The sequence below is a fragment of the Phoxinus phoxinus genome, assembly GCF_949152265.1.
Source record: "Phoxinus phoxinus genome assembly, chromosome: 3".
Classification (NCBI taxonomy): domain Eukaryota; kingdom Metazoa; phylum Chordata; class Actinopteri; order Cypriniformes; family Leuciscidae; genus Phoxinus; species Phoxinus phoxinus.
Window position 1 is genome coordinate 40,879,371 of NC_136878.1, and position 25,061 is coordinate 40,904,431.

General features: G+C 37.1%; 1 protein-coding gene across 1 annotated transcript in view; it reads left to right on the forward strand.

The window, feature by feature from the left end:
• Positions 1-25,061, forward strand: part of tmem132e (transmembrane protein 132E) — a 358,047-nt gene that overhangs the window by 241,523 nt on the left and 91,463 nt on the right. The window lies entirely within an intron of this gene.

Sequence of the window (25,061 nt, forward strand, 5' to 3'; positions counted from 1 at the left end):
AGCTGTTTATCCTTGTGCCCGGCTCTTCGTCAAAGTGCTTCTCGACCAGAATGCACAAGCACATAATGGAGCTCAGCCTCTTACACCCCAGTTGGGCACAAGGGAATGCATTGTCAGTTTCAGAGGCACTAACTGATAGAAAAACACAATCGTTTGTTAGGAACTTTTTCTTTCTTTTTTCAAGGGTTTGTGGCGAAAATAACTCAAAAATGTGTAAATGTTGAAAGGAGACCAGGCAGAGAAGGGGAGAAAGAAATTGTCTCAGTTACCTTGTATTTTGGGGCCTTTATTTACAGGTCTGTCTTGAGGCAGATAGGAAAGTGAAGTAGAGAGAGGTGGATTGTGATCCAGACATGATCCTGGCCAAATTCAAACCTGGATCCCTGTGAGCCAACAGCTCTTATACTGTATGTTGTGAACAAGTGTGCTACCTTGAAAAGAGCAGGCTACTTTTGAATGTTTACTACTGCCTGGTTTTCTTTATGTCTTGATACAAATATCTGTGAAATGTAATCAATATTTAGTCATGTCATTAATTTTAGTCAGTTTTCCTCAGACTAAAATGTGTCTATTTATTTAAGTAATTATTGTTAGGTGTGTGTTCTGTTTTATGGATATTCCGAGGGGCGTTTGCACAACACCGTTTTCAACTAAAAACAGTAAACATTTTATGCTTTTTGGCTGTTCGTTCACAAGACAACAGTTTTTGGTATGGTATCGTCTTCATGTAAACTACATAAACGTGAAAACATTGACGTTTTAATATATTTTATAATTACATTTATTCCTATGATGGTAAAGCTTAATTTTTAAGGATCATTACTCTAGTCTTCAGTGCCGCGTGATCCTTCATAAATAGTTCTAATATGCTGATTTACTGCTCAAGAAACCAATCAAAACATCTATTTATTTGTATCATCATACATTTTTGACGAATAGAAATAAGTGGTAGTGTAATGTAACTATTCTTTCTAGATCTTTCTTTTTCTCTTTGCTTTTTCATCATATTTCTGTTAATATATGTTTCAATGAATAGTTTAATTCTCACAATGCCCATTTTTATGTCTCACCTTAGTCAATATGTACTTCAGTAATGGCCAATTTTATCAGCAATTTCATTGACAAAACTAATGGGAGTATGTGGGCACTTTTATTAGATTGCACAACATTCCTACTTTAAAGGGATGGTTCGGAGGAATTTCAACCTAGGGTCCTTTGCACCATGACCTCGAGCCAAACCCCCCCACCATAGACCCCCAGAGAGAAGCTTTTTTTCCCTTGGTCGAACATTATTAAAGTTAGAGCTTATTTAGAGATGTCAGCCGAATGGCTTAGTGCAGGAGCTAATGGATCCAAATGTTGTGTCTCGTAAATTACCCCACTAATAATGCCCGGAATGATACCAAACTTCTACAGTAGTGCAAATAGGTTCTGTACTCATAAAACGAGGCATTGGAAAGTTTGTAAGTAGGCCTACATCAGGAGTTTATTTAAGTAACACTTGCCTGATGGCTTATGCTACCGCTAACCTGGACGTCGAGGTCACTTCCGTAAGTTGGGAAAAGTCCGTAAAAGTCCTGGCAGAAAGTGCTGCATAAGGATGTAGTGTAACAACGCCCAGTTCCAAGAATGCACTAAGTTGTCAACACTTCAGAAAAAATAATACAAAATGTTGGATATACCAAAAAAAAAATCAGCAATTTTCAGCAAAAGGTGATCGCGCAAAACTTTTACGGGCTTTTTCCAAATCACGAAAGTCCGGTTTAGCGGTAGCATAAGCCATCAGGCAAGTGTTATTTAAATAAACTCCTGATGTACTTACAAACTTTCCAATGCCTCGTTTTGAGTACAGAACCTATTTGCACTACTGTAGAAGTTTGGTATCATTCCGGGCATTATTAGTGGGGTAATTTACGAGATACAAACTTGGATCAAATAGCGCCTGCACTAAGCCATTCGGCTGATATCTCTAAATAAGCTCTAACTTTAATAATGTTCGACCAAGGGGAAAAAAGCTTCTCTCTGGGGGTCTATGGACAGTAGGCTCGAGGTCATGGTGCAAAGGACCCTAGGTTGAAATTACTCCGAACCATCCCTTTAATTCTGGTTTAATGCATTAAATGTTGAATGTTTATTTACTCTGATATGCTTCGGCATATTTGGCCAGTCACTCAATTACATCTCAGTTGTTACTCATAATGAGGTCACAATTCCAATCAGCAATCTCGAACTGGCACTCAAATCTTGCTGGCTATGAAACATGTTTGGCAATGAGCTTAAATGAGATGAGGCAGGACACATACATAGCCTCTCATTCAAGCAGTTCTTCTACAATACTGGAACAAGTTTGAAAACCATTCATATTTAAGTATACAAAAAAATCGGTTGTGGGGATGCTGATCATAGTTGTAAATGAACAGGGTTTGGGGCACAAATATCACCAAAATTAATTAAAATGGCCCCAAAATTCTAAATATGGGGCATGTGAGTTTTGTTTGTTTGTTTTTATGTTCATATAATTGGCTCTCTAGCATCCTCATGACCATAAGCGGTTTGGAAAATAGATGCTACTTTCATACAAGAGTAAAATAAACAAGAAGTTAATATTAAGTAACTTACATTTCTTAACAAAAGTCGCCACTTTCATCACAGACAAAATGCCTACTTCCATTTCATCATCATTTTAATTGAAAAGTTGATTTCTGTCACTAATGCTAATGTTACATGCGGCGCTTGTAGGTTTTAAATCACACGTCACACGCAAGAACATTCATATATGTATATAAATCATACATGTGTGCAACTGAGTGCTTCTGCTTACGCTGCTATTTTCACACGCTTCCATTTCAGTATCTCAGACACCACAAATAACAATCTTCTCCATAACATACATACACACAGACACACCATTCTCTCTGGATATAAAATATAGCTTTGAGTCAGACCAAAAAAATGTGATGTCATGTTGATTTGATGTACAATTTTGTGACTGGAGTACTGGAACACTGTATTGTTAACATGATGTAGACAAAGGCAGTGTGGTGTTCGGAAAATATTAGTTTTTTTATTAAATCTGTTGTTTTGAAAAATCACAAGTTCTGTAGAAATGTATCCATCCACAAGATGATTTGCAAATCTAGTGTCTCCTGGGACAATATGTGTGATTTATAACTGAGACATGCATATTTTTTCCATCCACAAGCCTGGTTTACTATATCACACCTCTTAAAGTGTATTTTTTCTATCATGCTGTTATTCAAGGTTGTCAATTAAGCAGTGGTGCACAATATTTTAGCACTAAGATCTGCTGATACTGATCACCAATATTTCTTTTTAAAGGGTTATGAAAGGGTCAGCTTAAGTGTTTTTTTTTTTTTTTTTGCTGTAAGTGCCCCTTTGCCACACTTTTACAAGTTAATATTCAACATCAAAATGTACCACACTCTAACATTTCAGACTGTTTACATTTTGTAAAATACATTTTCAACTTTCTTTAGTGTGTAATGTCTTCAAAGTAACAAAGCACAAAGTCCACTCCAAAGTCAACTCCCTGAAACGCCTCGATTGCAGTCTTCCTGTAGTTTTCTTCTGGAAACGAACACATCACTATATTCCTCATTTAAATAATTCCTGCCCAAGGCATTTGCAAAAAAAAAAAAAAGAGGGGGTGGTGCTTGGTTGATAAAACTCACGGTTATGGTAAGGGGCGTGACATTTCCGAAACATGATCAAAGCGGTTGACCAATCACAACACACTGCTCCAGTCGACCAATCACATCACATTGCGCTTTTTGAAAGGAGGGGCTTCATAGAGACCGGATTAAATAGTGTTACAGAGAGACTGGGGAGAGAGGTGATGCATCAATGTAAATTGTGTGAAAAATAATAAAAAATTTGAACATTCAAACATGAAAACATATTCTAGTAGACCCCAAAAACAAAACCAAGACTGTATAAAATGGGCATTAATTAAATAGATCATTAAATACAAAGATTATTGTGACTTACAAATAAGAGAAATATATCAATTACAAGTTCAAAAACTGCTCCAGTGAGAAATCATTAGTATCTGTAATCATATCTGATTTCTTGCTCGACTTGGCGTTTTGCTGTAAACTACACATTTTTAAGCTACAGCATGAAGACGCAGTGCAGTTATTGAAGGTTAAACTGTTACATGTAAACATATATCTGTATATAATCATTCATACGTACATAAACACACAAATACTCTCTATTGACATATCTCTGTCGAACTGTGTGTGTGTGCGCTTGAGTGAGACAGACATCGCACATAAGCATACAAACATAGTAATTGATCACACCTCTTGTATCGTATGTCAATTTATTTCATACCAAGCAATGCAGGAAATTCTAATAGTCACGATCTTGTTTTTGAATAATAATAAAAAGCTGGAATGCAATCCAGTGTATATTTCATTTGGCAAGGCATCCTAAAAGCACAGCACTCCTGGCGCAAGATGCTGAAAAACAGCAAGGCGCAATGCAGTCTCAGAGATGTCAGTCTGCATGTGCACATAAACTGTCAAACAAACAAAAAAGATTTAATTGTCTATATAGTGCTGGATACCTCCATCTCCCTCCATGTGGTTTACTTCAGCCCACTGTTTATTTATCCTCAAAACATTTTCATTTGTTACTGGTTCTAGGCCAGACTGCTAACAGCAGTAAGTCCTCAATTGGATCCACTGCACAAATTTACCAGCCTGTCAGAACATTTGTGTTTGTCAGTCAACACCTCAGCTAAAGCAAGCACAAAATCATCAAACACAGCAGTCCATTTTCAGAAAGGCAGTTCCAAGAATCGTATGGTTATTTGTACAGTTACCTCAAGTGCACACTTAAAGGGGTGGTTGAGTATGCTTTCACTTTTCTAACTTTAGTTAGCGTGTAATGTTGCTGTTTGAGCATAAACAACATATGCAAAGTTACAACGCTCAAAGTTCAAAGCAAAGGAAGATATTTGTAAAGGAAGATATTTGTAAGCAAAGGAAGACATGTTGTCACTTCTTCTTGAGTCTCTCCATCTTTGTCTGACTCTGTTTTAACATTAAAGGCAGAACAGTTTCTGTCATTTTAGAGTGTCTACGTGAGGTAATCGCAGCTGCTAACACACACGAGCTCTTGAAACCCCGCCCTCTGCGGCAGCTCATTTGCATTTAAAGGGCCAGGCACAAAACAGTGCGTTTTTGCAAACCCTCAAAAAGTGACAACTTTAACATGATATTTAAAAATATATGTGGGGTATTTTGTTTTAAAACTTCACACACACACACACACTCCGGGGACATCAGAAATGTATTTTACATCTTGTGAAAAGGGCATTTTACCACCCCTTTAAAAACATTGTCCTGTACAGATCCACAGGATCACAATAAATGTCTCATATTGCATATCATAATTAAAGGGGTCATGAACTGGCTTTTTTATATTGTTGTCTGAGGTCAACGTATGACATTCGCTTGTTTTTTTACATTCAAAAACATCAAAATGAATAAGTAATAGGCTATTTTCTACCCTGGTTTGTGCCTAGCTCCTGAAACGCTTGTTTTTTATGGGCGTGCCGCATTGAAGACTTGGAAGTAAACACCCACTGCTATGATTGGATAACCGTTTTGCATATTATAATGAGTTTCATGTAATGCACACATCTGTGGGCGGGGCTAAACAGGCAGTGTTGAAGTAGGCGTCGATCTTCTTCTGCGGAGGCGGTGTTTGATACCCTTTGACGTCATAGGTCCCCACTTTGAAAAACCTGTTGTTCGCTGTGCCTGGTGTCAAAGCTTTTATTGGACTAACAAGAACGGTTTCAGTTCTGAAACTGACATGATATTCTTATAGTATGATGACCTCTTATATGTCAAAAGCTCAAGGAAATTTTAATTTCTCAGTTCATCACTCCTAATAAAGCAGGAAAAACAACCCATCTTGTAATGGGGCAAAGTCTGAAAGGGTTAATTCAAACATAAATATAGTATGTTAACCTCCACCAAGTGTTTTAAACCCATTAAGACCCTGAGCCAATCCACAGTGGATTTAGGAGCACTTGTGATCGGCCGCTTTAAAATTGAACCTGGCATATCACTTTACTGTGTGAACCTGCACTTATGCACTGGGACTTTAACAGTGATTGTAGTGGGACGGGGCCAAAAAGATGGGGCAGTTACACCACCCTGTGGTTTAGTTTTACTCGGATGAAGAAATCAATGATTATATAAACGTTCAGTCATGAATATTTTACAGTTTAGTTTTGACATACTGTGCAAGGGGCAAAACTTTCTATCTGAATCTGTGTGAACCTAATTAAATGGATGTTGGTCAAGATAGATACGATGGATGGATGGATGGATGGATGGATGGATGGATGGATGGATGGATGGATGGATGGATGGATGGAAGGATGGAAATGCAAAAAATTTCCCACTAAACCTCATGTCATTCCAAACCTTTCTTTTCTTCTGTGAAACACAAAATATTTAGAAGAGTTTGGTGCCCTTTGACTTCCCTTGTATGTACAAAAAAAGACAATTCTCAAAATACTGCTTTTATTAGAAACGAAAAAGCAATCAGACTGTTCTTTAATGGTCAGTGTTATTTACAGCAGTGTTTTACTAATACTCTGTTTAATTGTGACTTGTCTCGTCAACTGTATGCAAAATGATTTGATGATTATGACAGAGCACATCTTGTAAAAATCCTTTGACGGGATTATCTCAGACCGCATCTCTCAATTCACAGTTCGTTCCAATATTCAATTCACCTGTATTTTTATAGTGTGTTTCACAATCATTTCAAAGCAGAAAATGCCAGTCTCTACGTTATAATTAAGAGTAATCTGAGGTGACTGTGTCAAATTAATGTTCATATAGCAGAAATGTACAGTTCTAAGATAATACAAATCATGCAGTTAGCTAACACCATGTATTCAGATAAGAAAAAACAATGAGAATGTTAAATATATCAATATTTCAGGCATGCATATGCATCATGATAATGAGGACAACTTGTTAATGCAGTGTCTGCATATTTATATCGATGTATGTCTATTTTAAAGCTCAGACAAAGGAGAAAATTAAGAAAATTGTCAAATAAAATCAAATTATAATTGGTGAAAAGCAGAACAACAAACATTTAAAGTGTTTATTTTTGTATAAGATGCAAAATATTATAAATAATAAACTATTAAAATATAAATATTACTACAATAAAAAAATATGATTATAAAGGTTTATACATTTTAGATTATATCAAGAAAAAAAATCTCAATCACAGACTAAAAAAAATATTGAGTATCTTTACTATAAAGGAACCATTTTATGTAAATACTGAACAACAAATACACTATTTTTACCTTTATTATCATTACATTATCATTACATGGATTACTGTGTTGTGCCGTGGAGTTTACTCGCTTATTCCTGGTATTTTTGGGCCTCTGGATCTCTGCACTACTGACTCACAGTTTGCATCATTCTTTGGAACAGCAAGAGGTACATCACCACCACTACATCTGTGTGTTTTGCCTTGAATGGGTGAAAGAAACCCCCAAAAATCCTTGATTGACATCGAGGCACAGTACTGTGTTTTATTGGTGATTGTTTTCAAACTGGATTTGCTTATATAGCTGTGTGCTAGTAGCCATTTTGTGCCTTGGCCTACACTACATGGACTTTTATTTTGGCTCATCCACTAGCAACTAGCCACAGGCAACAATTGCAACAATTTTAAGCACTACTTGCAGCAAAGTAGGTGGCTTTCTCATAGCTGCTACCAGCTAGCTATCACTAGCTGCAGTTACAGCTACCTCACTGCCTGCCTACTACGGACTCAGCTCCCCCATCCCACCAGTTTATCGTCTGCTGCAGCCTTAGTAGCTACAGCCTCAGCTGGTTTAACCATCCGACTGACATCGGCTACAGCCACAGTTGCCTCCATCTCTGGGCAGTTATCTGTTAAAGTCTCAGCTGCATCTTCCACCACTGGACTTGTCGTCTGCTACGGCCTCCGCTGCCTCCGTCACTGGACTGGTCGTCAGCAGCCTTAGCTGCTGCTTTCTCCACCACCGCATTTGTCGTCTGCTAAGGTCTCAGCTGGTTTTATTGCTGGATTTGTCGTCTGCTACAGCCTTGGTTGCCTTCACCACTACCAGGCTGTCACCGGCTACATCCTCAGCTGTCTCCAATACTGGACCGGTCGTCTGTTTCAGCCTCAGCTGCCTTCGCCACCACCTAGCTATCGTCTTGTTTCAACTTAACGGTCTTCTGTTAACTACTTTTTTACTTTTTTCTATTTTACCTTTTGTTATACAAAGCTGTCTGTCTAGTGTTTTTAAAAATGAAGTTTTATTTAGTCTTGTTTATCTTTCTGATTCCACTTAATAGTGGGGTTGTACATTTACAGTCAGAAAATGAGTCCATCCAAATGGAGTTCCCTTATGTAGTCTCAAGGCCTGAAATCTTTTCCACGGTCCAATTTAAATCACAGGGGCCAAGTCATTCATTTATGTTTGTTTATAAGGCTACAAATCTACTCCACGTTCACTGCCTCTCCATTTTGAAGGATTGGTTTATTGTCTCTGCAGACTCACTTCCTGCTTTTTTTATATCATTAAATTCTAGATCTGGGACTTTCTGCTGCAAATCAGCTAAGTCCAGACTCCTTGTTATTATTTTATTACTAATCTCTGGAAATGTTCAGCCTAATCCTGGCCCTGATAGCCTTACAATATGTGATACACCTGAAGATTTTAAATCAAGGTCTGGCCTGGGTATTATTCATCTCAATGTTCGGAGTTTAATGTCCAAACTGGATATGGTCAATCTATGGGTCAAGTCAACTGATGCTGACATTGTTGTTTTATCTGAAACCTGGCTGACTAAATCTGTCCTTGATAAAGATATTGGCATCGATGGTTATAATGTGTATCGTTCAGATCGCCCAAAAAGAGGGGGAGGTGTTGCTATTTATATCAAATGCAAATTTAATTCTAGTTTAGTGCTCTCAAAATCGGTGTGTAAACAATTTGAGTTTTTGGCCTTGAACCTTGAAGTCTCAAAAGACCACCAAATCAGGTTGGTTGGTTGTTATAGAACTCCGTCTGCGTCAAATGACTCTTCGTCTACATTATCAAATTTGTTAAGTCAAGTTATTTGTAATGACACTATTGTTGTTGGTGATTTGAACTGGGACTGGCTAAGGCCGATATCGGATGCTTTTAAAGAGCAGTGTGACAGTTTAAATTTGACTCAATTAATTAACACTCCTACTCGGCCAAATCCTAAATGTCCGGAGAAATCATCACTCATTGATTTAATCCTGACCAATGTCCCTTTTAAGTACTCTGCAATAGGTGTTTTTGCTAATGATGTGAGTGATCACTGTGTGATTGCTGCTGTTAGAGATACTAAGGTGCCCAAGTCTGCACCTCGTATTGTTGAAAGGCGAAATATGAAAATGTTTGTTGAGCAGGGTTTTTTATATGATTTATTTTATTTTGACTGGAGTAGAATTGCCTTGATTGATGATGTGGAATTAGCCCTGACTTTTTTTCAAAACAGTTTTCTTGATATTCTGAACAGACATGCACCTATTCGTAAATTTAGAATTAAGGGTCGGGACAATCCCTGGTTTACTCCTGAGATTTCTAATTTGCTCCACGAAAGAAATGTAGCCTGGGCAAAAGCAAGGAGTTCGGATACTGATGCTGACTGGGTTGTGTTCAGACGGTTGCGAAACAGATTCACTTCACTTTTCAGAAAAGCTAAAGCTGAATTTTATTTATCTGAAACCACAGAGAATCTAAATAACCCCAAAAAATTCTGGAAAACTATTAAGTCATTATCTTCATCAACTAAACCAACAGGCTTTCCATTGTCTCTAGTTAAGAATGGTGCATCTATATCTGACAAAGTAGAAATGTTAAATTGTTTTAATGAGCATTTCATATCATCTGGATTTTTGTTTAATTCTGTTGCCCCTATAGTGTCAGAGTCTTTGAATGACACCTTTATTACTGCCGACAAAACTTTCAGTTTTAGCTCCTTCTCTGTTGCTGATGTTCATAAAGCCCTGAAACAATTGAATCCTCGAAAACCTGCGGGCCCTGATCACTTAGAACCTTTCTTTTTGAAATTGGCTGCAGATATACTAGCTGAACCTCTGACTCATCTTTTTAATCTTTCACTGGTCACGAACAAAATTCCCAAGGTATGGAAGTCTGCTTATGTTTTACCACTTTTGAAAGGAGGTGACCCTACCTTGCCAAATAATTACAGACCCATTTCCAAACTTTCAGCTTTGGCCAAAGTGTTGGAATCTTTGGTTGGTGAACAAGTGAAAGATTATTTAAATGCTCAATCAGTTTTATCTAAGCATCAATCTGGTTTTAGGAAAAAACACAGCACTACCACTGCTGCTATAAAAGTAATTAATGATATAGTCAAAGCGCTTGATGATAAGAAACACTGTGTGTCTATGTTCATTGATTTGTCCAAAGCATTTGACACTGTTGACCATAGTATACTAGTTCAGAGACTGATCAGTATAGGTATGTCTCAGCACTCTGTGGGCTGGTTTATTAACTACCTCGCTGATAGGACTCAAGCTACACAAGTTGATGGCCTAACGTCAAAATATGTATCAATCTGTAAAGGGGTCCCGCAGGGCTCCATTCTTGGGCCACTTTTATTTACTATTTATATAAACTGTCTTGGGGAAAATGTCCAACATGCATCTTTCCATTTTTATGCAGATGATACAGTCATTTATTGTTGTGCAGCTACCATTAGGAAGGCCTATGAATGCTTGCAAACTGCTTTCGATAGAGTGCAAGCACAGCTTTATCATTTAAAGCTTGTGCTTAATGCAGAGAAGACCAAAGTAATGGTCTTTTCAAACTCAAGGAAAAATGAGTTAGATCTAAATATTGTTACTTATCAGGGTAAAACAATTGAGGTAGTTTCATCTTATAAATATTTAGGATTTTTAATTGATGATCATCTTTCTTTTAAGCTTCATATACAGAATTTAGTGAAAAAGTTGAAATTGAAGCTAGGTTTTTTCTTTAGGAACAAATCTTGTTTTACTTATTCTGCCAGAAAAAGGATAGTCGAGGCCACATTTCTCTCAATGATTGACTATGGTGATCTGTTGTATATGAATGCCCCATCAAAGTGTCTTCAGATGTTGGATGCTGTGTTTCATGGAGCTTTAAGGTTTATTTCAAATTGCAGACCCCTCACTCATCACTGTACACTTTACTCCACAGTGAATTTGCCCTCTCTGTCAAATCGCCGGCTTACTCACCTTTATATTTTTATTTATAAGGGCATCATAGGCAGACTACCATGCTACATATCCGAATTTCTTTCTTTTACACAGAGTACTTATGGTTTACGGTCCCAGAAAATTCTCTCATTGAATGTACCACAAGCCCGGACAGAGTTTTTCAAAAAGGCTTTCATGTTTTTTGGACCTTCGACTTGGAATGACCTACAGAAAACACTTAAACTACAGTGTCTAGTTTCCTTGAATGATTTTAAACGTTATGTTAAATCTATAGAACATGAGTCCATCCACATGTGCAAATGTTTTAAGTAATGGCACTTTTATTTTGAAATGTACTTGAGTAGTCTTTGCCCTTTTTGTGTTTGTTTTGTGATTGTGTGATCTAATTTGTTCTGCTATCTTGGCCAGGTCTCTCTTGAAAAAGAGATTCTATATCTCAATGAGACTAACCTGGTTAAATAAAGGTTAAATAAAAAATAAAAATTCAATTAACAAACACCATCGCACACCTGCAGGTGATAGGTGCGTAGGAAAAGAAGTAAGTAACTAAGCTTTATTTATATCGCACCTATCACAGATAAAATCACAAAGTGCAAATTAACTTAAGAAACATAATACAAAACATAAAACATGATAGCTCAGTCAACAGAAAGCTTGTCTGAATATAAGTCTTCAGCTGTTTTTTAAAAGAATCAACAGAAACAGTCACACGCAGCGACAGGGGCAGGGTATTCCACAGTTTGGGAGCAACTGGCTGAAAGGAACGGTCTCCCCGAGTTTTAAGGCGGGTTTTGGGGACCATAAGGAGATTTTGACCTGAGGAACGAAGAGTGCGGAAGGAAGAGTAAGGGGTCAACATGTCTGCGATATATTGGGGGGACTGTCCATGTATTGCTCTAAAAGTTAAAACTGAAATTTTATAATCAATTCTATATTTTACTGGAAGCCCGTGGAGAATAAATAAAAGTGGTAAAAGTAAAAATAAAAGTAATGTGTGCCCTTCTGTTGGTTCCTGTTAATAGCCTGGCTGCTGCGTTTTGCACCAATTGGAGACGGCTCAGAGAAAATTAGTTTAAACAAGTAAAAAGAGAATTACAATAATCTAACTGTGAAGGAATAAAAGCATGAATGATCATCTCCATGGTAGCTTTGGACAGTATTGTTCTCAGTTTAGAGATATTTCTCAAATGATAAAAACAGTTTCTGACCAACTGTCTAGAATGACCATCCAGAGACATCGGTTGGACGAACAAAACACCAAGGTTTCTAAGTCTCAACTGGACGGATGAGTCCAAGGAACAGAGGTGTTGTTTAATTTGGGGTAGTTTTTGTTCTGGAGCAATGATCAAAGTTTCAGTTTTTTTTGTATTCAGTTGTAAATAATTGTTGTATAACCAAGTCTTAATGCATGACAGGCTTTCCAATAAATCAGTTAATTTATCTAACTCTGACTCTTTGAATGAGCAGTACAGCTGAATGTCATCAGCATAAAAGTGATAAGACACATTATTAAAATTACGAATTATTTCACCAAGAGGGCTAATATACAATAAAAATAAAATAGGACCTAAAACCGAACCCTGAGGAACTCCATATAACAGAGGGGTAATTTCTGACAAAATGTTGTTAACAGACACACAAAATGATCTATCACTCAAGTAAGAGGTGAACCATTTTAGAACAGACCCAGAAAACCCCATTTCATTACGTAGCTGATATATCAAGAAGACCACATAGGTAGGTCGACAAATCTACAAATAAGGAACTCCCGCACACTATCGGTACTTGCAAATTAATATCAACAAAACTTTTATTAGCAACGTTTCGGTTCCTTATTTACGCGTTCCTTATTTACCTTTATTATCATGCTACCGGGGACAGAGGTTTGGAAGACAGCTGTGGGCTAAAGCACATAAATTAGATCAAACTAAGCTTGTGTGTGCTGGTGGGATACCACAGCCTTAACCACACATGGACACTGGCCTTTACAACAGCCTGAGTAGCGTGTGTAAATGCATACACAGGCCAAAATGCAATGGACTGCAAAGCGGCAGTGAAAACGACTTCTCTACTGTGGCCTATTAAGGAGCAAAAGCCCACTTTGTAAAGGCGCTTGTGGTATGGTGATCCTGAACGTCCCGTATTCCCAAGCCTCTGCTTGATTTAAAAAACAAATTGCTGTTTCAGCTTTTCCCCCCGCTCAGCCTATTTCTCCAGTCTCTAGGTGGATTTAATATCTCCCCTGAAGGATTGTTTTGAAAGAAGGCTAACCTTGGTGCTAGCTTTGAGGAAAGTTCCCAGGGCAGTCCATTAGCGTCTTGTGAATGGTGTTGACCCAATACAACCGAGCGTAGCATTCAAATGGCCTTAGAGAGGTCCTGGTAGCTCTTCTTACACATAAAAAATAAAGTCTCATTCACTCCAAGGAGCTTTTAAAAAAGTTGCTCTCTATTGTTCCGCTTTTTCAATCAATAAATAATACGCTTGGCTTGTGAGAGTTTCTTGAATATTTAATAGAAATGGCTTGTTTCCTTTTATCTGCCAGCTCTCGCAAGAGAGATCAAGAAATCATCGCTAACCATTGACTAGGCATTGTTTCCTTTTATCGGTCCAATCTGAAGCATGACAACTCTTAGTTGAAAGCATTGTGCAACAGGTTGAATATGATCTGACCTAATAGCATGCCCTCATTTCCAATGCTTTAATAAGAATTCCCTTTGAAAATGACTTCAGTGCTTTCCAGTGTCCTTAAAATGCCTACCGGACCTGAACATGACTCTAGCTGATTCTCTGTATGTGTGCTGCTAATTACGGTAGACTATTCTGACTTAAGGCATTAGGTATTGTCCTCATTGCAGCTTATTCTGACCAAGAACCACTTAAAACCATGGCTTGAAAATGTGTATAGTGTTTGTGATATTAATTTGTGGCCATACAACGGCAGTAGCCTATGTTTTCTTCAAAGAAATGTGAAACAAAGCAGAATATGCACGTGGATATCTGCTGACTTAATATATGATATTGATCGTTCAGCCCAAATGGAAAATTCTGTCATCATTTACTCACCCTCATGTCGTTCCAAACCCTTATTTCTTCTGTTGAACACAAAAAAAAGTATTTTGAAAAAGAATATTTTCATGGATATGCTACCATTGAAAAGTTTGGGTGTCATTAAGGTTTTTTTCCCACTTTTTTTTTAAATAAATACTTGATACTTGAAATACATTGTTACAAAACATTAAAACTTTAAATTCATCAACAAATACCCCCCCAAAAAAGTTGTATCCACAAATATAGGCTATATAGCAGAACAACAGTTTTGAACATTGATACTAAGAATAAGCTCATTTTTGTAATTCTTGAGTAGCAAATCATCATAGAGTGATTTCTGAAGGATCATACACTCTAAAACATGCTGGGTTGTTTCAACCCAAATTTGGGTCAAATATCCATTGGGTTAATTTTTTTAATTAAAAATGTTAACCCGACGGTTGGGTTTGTCCATATTTGACCCAAATTTGGGTTAAAACAACCCAGCATTTTTTAGAGTGACTGAATACTGAAAATTCAGCTTTGCATCACAGGAATAGATTACATTGTAAAATATATCAAATTGTTTTAGTTTTTTTTACTGATGACATAAATGCAGTTTATTGGGCTTCTATAAATCCTCCCTATAAAATCGAATTTTTGTAGCAACAACAGCACATATTGAATCTTATTTAACTCTTGCAGAATGATTTTAGTCCGCTCTGTACTTGTAGCTTATATGTTTAATTCCGGCTCTGATTTTTAATGAGACCGGGCACGGGAAACAGTGAAATGGAAATAGCGAGTCTCCATGGTTGTTTGGCATAAAGGTATATAGATACAGTCGCGCTCAAACAACGGAGAATGAAAATCTGTCAAAGTGCTGTGTTAGTTTTGGTTAGCTGAGTAAGTAAAACTGTCATATATGGAGGTCAGTGATAATGGTCTGAATGTGTGGCCATTGAAGCTGAGGTATGACTTCTCAGGCACTGTGATATCGATGGTCCCTGTCAAACACAAGGCTGCATCTACAGCTCTATTCTCTCTGGGGAAGTGTCAGCAGGTAGCAATCTATTGACATGACCGCTTAAGCTCCAGGGTATAGATATCCCATCAATACTGATGTCTATCGTCTGATTGTGCTGTGTCGAAAAATGGCAAACACCTGTTGAACGTTCATAATGAACTGCACTGCTGTCGTGACGGACTGCGCTCCTTCTCATAAAGCACGCTTCATTAGAGACATGGGAATATTCCTGCAACCTGAATTACATTATCATTAAAAAAGCAATAACAATATTAATGTGTAATTTCACAGTGTTTTACAAATTAAGTATACAGTTTCATTACCTCACTACTAATGTATTTAAAATGTATAATGAATGATGTAATTAAAAAGGACATATCATGAAAACAGGATTTTCTTTGCTCTTTCTCGTGTTCACAATGTAAGGCTCACCCACATTATATCAACAGCTTTGCAGGGGTGTTATAATTAATTTCATATGCAAAGCAGTTAGCCATAGTCATTGATCATTTACATATAGAGGTTTTAAAGGTGCAGTAGCACGCGTGTCAAAGAGAGAGTGGAACATTATAATGTAAAACGGAAATTTGCATGAAACATTTCAACAATTTTACAACATTTATTATTAATGTAGGTAGAGTATATATATATATATATATATATAATGTATGTATATATCATAATCACCCTGAATTCACCCTCTATATGTACATATAGTTAATTTTTCATGGTTTGTTACTGATTATTATAATATAGTTAACATAATATCAATCAATCAACATGTATTTGTTGAGCACATTTAAAAATAACACAAGTTGACCAAAGTGCTTTACATGTCTAAAAATGACTAAATATTCAACACTGATCAGTGTCTCAAAAACCTAGGTATGTTTTCAGCATCTAAAAAAAGTCACTTTGGAGGAATATTCCAAATACATAATTTAATTAATATAATAATATTTCCAAACCTGCGTTCTGTCCTCTATGGAACACAACGGTTGCTTTACGCTGTTTAAAAAAAAAAAAAAATATGGAACCTTGGACTGGAACTTTCAAGCTTTAAAAAAAACATGCAGAAGCATCATAAACATCTCAGGTCCATTTTGTTCTAGTCTTCTGATTCCATACAATATCTTTGTGTCAAGAACAAACCAAAATGAAAGCCATTCATTCACAATAATCTCCTAGTTCGCCCAGTGGCGTCAGTGGACGTTTTCAATTGTCAGCAAAGGTCCTTCCTTAATCGTGTGAAAAGATTACTACAGTGATTATTAAAGTGATCCTAAAGAGCTTTGCGATGGCAATAGACATACATCTGTTAGACCTACCTGAGGATGATTCTTACATATTAATACAATTTTCGCATTGTGCCTGCGGACACGGAAATATAACGCCTCTTTGGTGACAGTCACGCATGAAAGAGTTTGATGACAGCTTGAGTGGTGCAGTTGATGCACAAGACATGTCACATCAATTTCCTGAGCGTCACGCCAATGTTCGTATCCATTGTCTAATCAGTTATGATTTGAATGAACTTGTCACAAGAGCATGTAGTTATTTTGCTTTGAGACAAGTCAATGAAAATGGTCTTGTGCAGTAAAAATGTCTGTTTTATAACACAAGCAGTAATAGTGCCTGTAATATTCTATTGTTTAGTCCGGCTCTGATCTAGCTGTGACCTATAATACTACATTCAACTTTAATGTTCGCATTTGCCATAAATCACTGTTACATTTGAATAAGTGCAATCTTAGCTTATAAGGAGCAGTTTTCCCCCCGCGGGTTGCAACAGCTGACAGGCCAAGATCACAATCTTTTCAAATTCATCAGCAATATTCAAGGCTTAAGGTTTTACGGTTTATTGTATTTACTATTGTCGATAAGCCGTTTTTCAGGGACGGGGAGGGTGTTCATCTCCAAATCCTTGCCAGCTTAGTGGAGTCATTCCAATGAAAGACCACGACTAGCATTTCTTGAATGAAAACTGAAATATTGCTCTCGGTGCAGACGTTAATGAACAGTGTTCTTGTACGGCAGACTTCGGTGGGTCTTTATCTGCTGCGATCGATGGTCTCCCAGATAGAACATCTGGAGATATTGCAGGATTTTCACTTCTAGCTTTGCTTGTTGCTCATAAGTACTGTTTCAAAACCTTGACCTTTTTGACCTGATTGGAGATTTAAGGTGGAAAGAGTACTAAAAAAAAGTATTGCTTCTTATGAAATGATTTACTTGAGCAGAAGTTCTACTGAAAAATAATAAGAGTAAGAGTAAATAAGTACTGAAAATCTATCCAAGTTACTACGTTACTTCAGAATAATTTTTCTATGTTTACCTAAAATGAGGTGATGTGAGCATTATGGAGCGCTAAACACTCTCATGTATCGTCTGTTTCATTCATACTGGAAGCCGGAGGGCGCCCTCACGCAGAAAGTCCACCAGCGAGACTCGTAGAGCCATAAATCTTACGACGTTCAAGGAAATCCCTTACGTGGACAAAGGCATTAGATATCGCTATAGCTTAAAGGCGCACTGAAGTGACTTAACGTGCAGCATTATTCAGTGCGTTGACGTAATTTCCAATGAAACATGAAAACAGGGCGGAACATATCGAACAGCTCCTTCCGTTTTTTTAAATAGCCAATAGTGTTTTGTTTATATTACAGCTCGGCCAGAGCCGTTGAGCTCAGTAAAGCTGCAGTTTCCTCGTAATCTCTAACTGTTTCTCCTCCTGATCTCCTCCATAATGTTTGAGACGCTGAAGTGCAGAGTGATGTCATCAAAATCATTGATCCGTGTTGGCGGAAGTGAGAGACTGCGCATTTTGAATACTTATATCTTCTAAATGTGAATTTTGTCATTGTTTTGGAGAACAATAGATTATAGATAACAATAAGACTAACATATTCATTCCAAAAGTAAAAAAAAAAAAAACTTTGTTGGGACTTTATTAACATGCCGATAGTGACGTTTTGACTGATCACTGCAATGATAATCTATGAATTATGTGTGTTCTTCATGCCATCGCTGGTATTTTTATATGATGTACTGTATATTTATAATGCATCGCTAATCAATATATATCACAGTATTGCATTTTATAAAATAATGTATTTTCTGTCTAACTCTGCGTTAAAAAGCAATATGGACCATAGAAGTTATTTCAAACATGACTGACGTATACAGTATACATAGTGGTTTTGGAGAAAAACATGATATTAATCTCATACATTGTCGTGTTTGACGCCATGCTATGCAAACATACTGGCTATTCCTGTTGCCAAGAGCTATTGTTTTATTACTAATTTTGAAAAGTAAGTCCACGTAAGATCATTTGAATGTTTATGTGAAGGGTTTGATCAAAGAAATGAGGTATTAAAACAGTGAGAATAGAAAGCTGCCAGTAAAAAAAAAAATAAAGTGGGGTACTTTAACATATTAAATTACATGCATTTTATTCTTTCTTCCAACAATGTGCCAGGAGTCCACTGTTGCTATAGTTACACTTTTACGTGCATCTGATTGACAGATAAACCCTGCGCTCGTATTCCATTGTTGCTCCGTCCATGCAATAACTGAGTTTTTCTTTGAGCTGAGTTTTTTTATTGAAATACTGGCTTAAAGTTGGCTTGACACTGGATATTCGATATCCAACCGTTTCTAAAGTTACATACGACATTGGTACACACGTTTCTAACTTCAATAGCATTTGAAGAGAATGACTTGCAGTCATAAAACCAACTGTAAATTGTTCATGTAGGCCTAGGTGTCAAGCATGATGCACACTTTTTAGATAGTTGATATTAAAATAAATATGAGCTCATGCGGTACTGAAAAAATATATTCACACATGATTTGACAGTTGAACACATGAACACTTTACAGTTGGTTTTATGACTGTAAGTCATTCTCTTCATATGCTACTGAAGTTAGAAACGTGTGTACCAATGTCGTATGTAACTTTAGAGATGGTCCCTAAATGTGCGAATATCCAGTGTCAAGCCAACTTTATGCCAGTATATCACTGGGAATTGCTTAGCGTGAAACTTTGTGTGTTACGTTCATATTCTGAGTCCACTTGCCTGTTCCTATGTCTAGTATAGCCTACATCCCCTATATTAATTCATTACGGATTAAGTGTCCTGACCGCAGGGGAATCCTGGAGAATGACTTATTGAGGGAATCCACAGTTCTGCAGCATAGCGCCGCAATATAAAGTTAAGAAAACCAAACAACCGTGAGAAATAAATGTCTTCTACCTCAGATGTAACGTTTGATCTGTACATCAGCATCGGGGAATAACATTATAATCTCGTTCATGGTAGAGAAACCTGCTTACATGTGCAAAACTAACTGTGAAGACTTATATGTAAACACAGCTTTTGTGTCTTTATCAGCTTTTCCATATTTACTGGGCCTGATAATCATCACAAATACTTACTGCTTGCTCCATTTCTGTAAATCTGTTTTTATGAATGAATGACTCTCTCGCCCATTTGCTCTATAGTTTTCTTCGTCAACAGCCGCTTGCACCCCCTGCTGGTAAGGGGCAACTAACAGCTATGGAGATTATCAATCTGCAATCTACTGATATTCCTGCCGTTCCCGGATGTCAAATGTTGAATTTTCTGTCGAATTTGAACCACTGAATTTGTGGAAGCGAAATAAAATTGACCGAAAATTGCTTGCCGAATATTATAGGTTGTATTAAAAAATATATATATATTTCTGTCGAATTAGAACCACTGAATTTGTCGAAGCGAATTTTAAAGCGAAATAAAATTCCCCGAAAATTGCCTGCCGAAAATTATAGGTTGTATTTTTTCAAAAGAATGAATATTTTGGAAGTGAAATATGTCCGGTGAATATGGATTATTGAATTTGTAATAATGAAAACGTGTGTGAAATGTGTTGAATTTAAATATTCACTGTTTAAATATACAACCATGTTAAGTTTCAGCCCATATAAATGCTAGCCCTAAAAATACAATGCATTCAAATGCAAGCAGGGTTAATGCAATGCATTTTTTCAAGTAGTGCAATTCAACATGCTTTTTCGTTTCAAAAACATTTGTCATTATTTTTCTTCCATACAAACATACTACTAAAATCTGCTTTGTACCTTAAACTATACTGATAAGCACCATAACAGGTAACTGAACCAAAAGTATAAGAAACTAGTTTTTAACATAATTTATAAAGTGACTCATACTTACACAAACATTATTTTAACAATATTTTACTGTGAAATTACACGCATTTTCTTATGTGGTAAATCATTATTTTTATATTCTCAAAAATATACTTGTATTTTTCAGTAAAATTACATTAATTGTTCTGTGAAATCTAATATAGTTTTTCACTGTATATGGTAAGGTAACTGACAGTAGGTTAGGATTTCTGCGTGCTTTTTCATTCAAATTACGTTGTTTAACCAAAGCGCCCTAATCGGTGTAGTTTTTCACATTCTCTACTGTTTGTGGGGGAATATCCTCAAAACGTAAATACGCAAATGGAAATGGAAAAATGTGTGAGAATGGGCTGAGAATACTGCACTCTTACTTGTAGCTGAATGCATAATCAAATTAGCCATAATATCTGTTAAATGATGACTGAATATGTACAACTTCGTGAATGACTTCGTGAATGTCGTTTAAATTATGCAGAACTTTCTGTGGGATTCTATGGGCAATGATTCCGTACAGCCGGGTTGTGTACATTCACGTTTAAGCAATTTAGATCATATTCTACAGAGACTTAAAATGAGGAATCCTCATGTTTCAAACAATAATAAACTCATGTTAATAAAGAGTGACCATTGAAAGCTCTTTTGAAATGGTTTCAAACCCCTCCCAGATATTTAGTATCTGGTCTGTGCACTGAAGATGCAACAAACTGTATTGTTTATGAAGGTGAAAGCAATGTGCTTTATACTTATAATCATTTATCAACGTACCCAGACACCTTCTCAGTCAATACACTCATTAGCATTCCCAGTGGAATGGGCCCTTCCCTATTGTTTTTGTTTTCAGGCTCATTAAACAGTCTTCTAAAGTACAATCAATGCAGTTAGCAAAACTACTTGTGTGTGCGTCTCTGTGTGTGTGTTTGCGGGTAGCTATGAATACACTTCAGATGCCAGACACATCTTATTACATATACACCTATTCTTGAGTTCCAAGCCTGGCAAATGACATTGCAATGCTAAATAATGCATCAGTATGTGTTTTTATGTATTTCTAAAGTAATATATATGGTTATAAAATAATTTAGGTAGTTAATAAATACAAACATTATCTTTCTTTGGACATTTTCTTTTATCCATGGCACAATTTCCAACACTGTCTTTTTCACAGCTTCTGGAAACGAGGATACTTTTTCTCTACTATGCATATTAGAATCATAATTTTGCTTAGTTACTATAATTAGCCACTTAAATATTTTATAATCTGAATTTGTGGCAATGCGCCTCACCATCCGAATTCACTGGATTCTGATTTATATCCTGTCAAACTCTTAATGACAAATCTACTCATTCCCTTTCATTTAATTCTACCATAAATGACTTTGCAGCAAAGCAATGGCACCGCATTAGCAATCAGCTCCCCCGCTCAGTGTCTCACGTGTTCTGTTATTAAGTCAATTTCCATCCACTCATAGCAAAAGGCACTTGTAGGACAGACAAGGGCAAGTGGTGCAAATACATTAGGCCTCCTGGTATTGAATGCTGAAATAATGGCAAAATATGGTCAGCGGTTTAGAGTTGGAATATCTTAAGGCCCATTTCCCTTTAAACATTTCCTCTGAAATGTTTCTTTTCAGTGAAAACAGAAGCCATAGTGCAATAATGAAGAGAATGCAATGCAATGGTAGTCACTATTTGTGATACGCCAAGGCCTGGCGTGATGCTAACGGTCTGAGCGCCTGTTTCTTATGTAAATCACTTCATTTGCAAACTGTTGCTTGTCATGCTAACTCAAGCCAGAGTTCATTCGCTATAGCTTCTGAATTACAGCGACTGACAGGCTCGTTAGCATAGCCTTGGATCAAAAGGTTTGGTGGACGCTCCAGAGCTCCTATTGTTATAAATTCCTATTGAATATATTTTGGGTGAATTAATGAATTCTTGATTTGGCCTAACTGATGAATGCTGCTGAACTTATGAGATGCAGTATGGTGTGATGATACTTAGATAAAACCCTTAGTACAACTGTAAAGAGCTGCACATTTAATCGAATAATCAAGATTATGAGTATGGCTGCTGTGTTAAACTAAACGTGAAACTGACGATTAGCATTCCATTTAGGTCTACTAAAATGAGGCTGCATCAAAATTTTATATTTGCATTTTACATTTTTTTGTGCTTCGGTTTAGTTTTGTAACCAACTCCAGACTCATGAATGCAAACAAGAGGCGTTTAAGTTACTCTATAGACCTGTCAATAACAATAAACACCTAATGAGTTTTCAGCAGCCTCATCCACAGATATAGATAGACAAATAAATGGTTTATATTTCACTTTAGTTTGCAGTGACAGCTTCAGTGATTATAGCAATGGGAGCATTCTAATGTCACGTAGCTCACTTTCTAGAAACAATTTATACACAATTTGATGAACAGTTTTGTTTTTCACACTGCTGGGAAGGCCAGCGTAAAGTTTAGGCAGTGTCTTGGTTTTTACTAATGCATGAAACAATAATAAATGTATCGAATAACACAGTTCTCGCCTTTCTTTAGTATGTGTAGACTACATAAAGTATATGGTACTGTTGCCCCACACAAAATAAGTGTTTTAATGTAAATTGTATGTAAAAATTTGTTTAAATAGGTTTAACAGATGTGACTTTATCAATCATGGAATTATGCAAATGCATGTTTTTGCAAATCGAATGTTGCATTCTCTTTTGTCTGCCTTATAATGATTTACCTTTCAAATTGCATCATCCCAATCTTTGATCACATGTCACATCTTGTATTCTCACTGCCTCTTCTTCATTCAATTTCCTCTATGCACATTTCCTTTGGGTACACTCGAATGCAATAATTCAAATGGAACAATTCCACTAGCACTTCTCGTGTCTCTTTATAGAGATGTTTCTGAGGTACAGCTCATTAATTAACACACTACTCTGTTCAATTTGTTCAGTAATTCAAACCGGGAAATAATGTACCATGCCATTGAAGCATTTTCAAACTTTGACAGACTCCGAAACAAATGACAACCTCAAGATTGCAATCGATATGCACACTTTCATAATGTGTGTGCGGTGCATGTGGGTGGGGGATTTCTTTTCTAATGCTTATTGTTGTCTGCAATAATATCTGCATGGATTATTTCCTAAAGCATTTGCCCCACTAGACAGATTATTTCAAAGGAAATTTACATGCTTGTGGGGAATTTCATATTTTCCTTACGGCATCTTGCATTTCAAAAAAATGAAACGAGTCCAAAAAAAGTGTGGGATTACAGAGAAAAAAATACAGCATTGGCGAGTTATATTAAACAGAACAACTTTGACATTTCAAAGGCGTATTACACATGACGATTCCATTATCTCTCATAAGATTGCAGCTCAAAAGCTACAAAAAGCCCCGAGGATTGTATCGAGCCACAGTCATTGACCAACAGATGTGTATCCTGTTACTGAGTTCAGCAACAGCAGCCGCCACTCCACTACACCCAGAGGTCTATTAGTGGGGTTGGGAGGAGGGATCGGTGTGGCCTTTTGGTGTCATGTTGTAGTCCCATATGTGCCTTCTCTTTGAGACAGTGCAGAGCCTATGCAATGATGGGCGTGATGTATTAGAATCTGTGACCTCTCATACTGTGTATCCCTGGGGGCACTGGAAGCACATAATCCGATGAAGCTATTGAAACCATATACATTAGACTGCCTGTGTCTGGAAAACTAGCACTTTGATGCTTAATGTGTTTGTAATGGATTGGCTTTCAGAGGCATTAGCTCATCCCTTTAAGAGGTATTCATATCTGTTTTTACAGCCCGCAGCCACACCGAAAGTTGCTCAAACCTATGAGTGTGAGTGAAACCCAATCTTTGGGCTTTCCGTTGAATGAGCACAATGATAAACGTCAGAAATGTAATGGAGCAGAAGGGAACCTCTCTTGAAAGAAGTCTCAACAATGTCATTTGCTTCACAGAAAGTGGCACTCAATAGGTTGCATTCCAGCTGAGGAATGCATTGGTCAGAAATGTTTCTTAATAATATTTTGCTGCTCTTTGTGCAGACATTTTATTTGATGTAGTAGTAGTAGTAGGAGGATAGCTTGACACAGAGCATAATCCCACTTATTATAGTTTATTTCCTTCTTTCTCCCTGGGTGATTGGAAGGGCAGAGCACCAACCACCTTCCACCCCCTTCCCCCATATCCATTCAAATGTATCTTCCAGGGGCTGTTGGATGAGGAAAGGAGGAGAGCTAATTCGTCAATGATCTTCCCTCTAATCCCCCACTCTTTGCCTGAAGGCGCTCAAGCTATGCATCCCTCCCCCAAACCCAGCCCCCCTAACAAATACACTCTCCCTCACACAGACACATTCAGAGTCTGCCTCGACACGTCTAGTGGGAGAAGATGAATGTAATAGGGTAGTTTGTAGTCTGCCACGCTGGTGTCCTGGGAGGAGTGATTTTGCACTGGCTGTGAATAGGCTAAAGAGTTTATTACAGTTTGGGGTG